General features: G+C 34.7%; 1 protein-coding gene across 1 annotated transcript in view; it reads left to right on the top strand.

The window, feature by feature from the left end:
- The window catches only part of LOC122267145 (uncharacterized), a 360431-nt gene that overhangs the window by 287260 nt on the left and 70671 nt on the right, over positions 1-2500 (top strand). The window lies entirely within an intron of this gene.

Below are 2500 nucleotides of genomic sequence, written 5' to 3' on the forward strand. Positions count from 1 at the left end.
GAGACAGCCTCGGCTCCCGCTTTCTATTTAGATCGCGAGACCTGCCTTCCTCGGAGGAGGCCCTGTCCCCTCCTGCGGAAGGGCGGGCGAAGGAAATATTCAATCGCCTTGAGGGCAGAATGACGATAGCCATGATGGAATGAGCCGGACGTGATTTCGCGGCCCAAGAGGACAATATCCAGTGATAGGTGAAGGGCGAGGGACGGCGAGGAATATGCGGGAGGGAAGGGTCTGAGTGCTCCATAAAGCTACTAAAGGATATACCAAAGGATATAGGATATGAGGCTCTTGCTCAAACTAGAGTTTCCACGTTGTGCTTTTCCAAACGCTAAGACCAGTAGAGTCAGTAGAAAAGAAAAAAAAAGAAAGGAAGAAAAAAAGAGCAGTATGAAGATAGAAGGGAAGTGATCATTTTCTAAACCAGGTTGGCGAAGTTACGCTAAAACGGGGGATTTGCGAGGCTCATAATGACCTGCGCAGGGCAAAAATAGCAAAGAGAGCATGGAAGACACCGACGCAAAATAGAAAAAAGGAAAAACAAAACATTTTGCTCGCTTATTCTAAACCACTTTTATCAAGCTGTCGGTTTTAGAGAGTGGATTCGTTTTATTTACGCCACAGCAGATAACGGGTCAGAAATTGGCGAAAGCTTTCTGTATTTTTTTGCTTTTTTCCCGTTAATTTCGCATTCTTTAGTAGGGAAGAATTTAAATCTTCCGATGTTAATGGAAAAGTTAGTTAAGCGACCGAATGAAAAGGGTGATTAAGAAAATAAATAGTCCATATATTAACTCGGCATGGCATAGGGGTGCAAATTAAAGATGCGAAAGCCAGGGTAAATCTAAGCCCCCCCCAAAAAAAAAAAAAAAAAAAAATGGGGAAAAAAATATAAACAGAAAAAAAAACATACAAAATAAAAATACGACTCAAAGGAAAGACATGAAATGGGTCCAGAGTAACGGAAAAGGAAATGACACACATATCGAAAGAGACATGAGCAAAGCCAGCACAGGTCAATTAATTCGTAACACAGAGAAAAGGATGTACTGCAATGCTATCGTGTTTCCGAACCAAAGTTATCTTAGGCGCACTCGTTGCACACACACGGGCTTCTTGCTTTTGTTTCACCTAAGTTCCGGCTGCAACTTGCCGCATTTTCTTTTCTGGTGATTACTCAACTTATCTGCTTTTGCAATTGCCCCTCGTTTGTGGTCTCTTGTGTGTGTGTGTGTGTGTGTGTGTGTGTGTGTGTACAGCATTTATATATATATATATATATATATATATATATATATATATATATATATATATATATATATGTATATATATATATAATATATATATATATATATATATATATATATATATATATATATATATATATATATATATATATATATATAGTGTGTGTGTGTGTGTGTGTGTGTGTGTGTGTGTGTGTGTGTGTGTGTGTTGTATGTATGTGTGTATATGTATATATATATATAATATATTATCTATCTACTATTTATCTAATATATATATATATATATATATATATATATAATATAATATATATATATATATATATATATATATATATATATATATATATATATGTATATATATACAGTCTATATATATATATATATATATATATATATATATATATATATGTGTGTATATATATATATATATATGTATATATATTTATCTATTTATTTATTTATTTATCTATATGTATGTATGTGTGTACACACATATATACAGTAGATAGGTATGCATAAATGAGCATAGGTATTAATCATATTATAGTTATACATTTTTATATTCTGCTCATTCATATTGATAAGATTCAGACTCTTTTTTTCTTATAACTTGGGATCAGAAGTCATAAAAAAGTAATATCAAGGTTTTTGAGCGAAAGCAGATACAAATTTTACAATTGGATATCCACAAAGTTTGCTCATCCTTTTTTCCATAAAGGGGTCAAGTTTCATAGATAGCGAAAGGGAACAGAGCCGAATATATCTAAAATAGCTCTTTCCGTTTTTCTGCTTCCACATTATAAAAGGGCATAGCACGTATACTACAGTCTAGCTCTTCTCACTTTATAAGAAGACGTAGCACTTTCCACTTTTCCACTTTCCACACTGCAAAAGGACATAGCACTTACACTACAGACTATCCCTTATCACTTCATTACATTGGGACATGACACCAGCACTATACCTGGGAACATGTACTAGAGACCTGTGCTTTTCTGAGAGAATATTGACCCTCGTAATCTGATCTCACTCGTATCTGCATATACTCCAACTCGCAATACCAAAGGAAGGGGGGGATCAATTGCACAGTGAGTGATTAGACTTAGACTGAAATTTCATGTAAGTCGAGGGAAGTCTTCTTCAGCAAAAGTTCAGTTCCTGATTAATAGTTGGATCCGATGTTGAAGCTAGTTGTGTACTGTTCTTTATAGTGCGGCTACAATGCAGTGATTTTATTTCGTTTTGTTTTATTG

Source organism: Penaeus japonicus, unplaced genomic scaffold (assembly GCF_977035675.1).
Source record: "Penaeus japonicus unplaced genomic scaffold, GWHDUDI00000001_assembly GWHDUDI00000013, whole genome shotgun sequence".
Classification (NCBI taxonomy): Eukaryota; Metazoa; Arthropoda; class Malacostraca; order Decapoda; family Penaeidae; genus Penaeus; species Penaeus japonicus.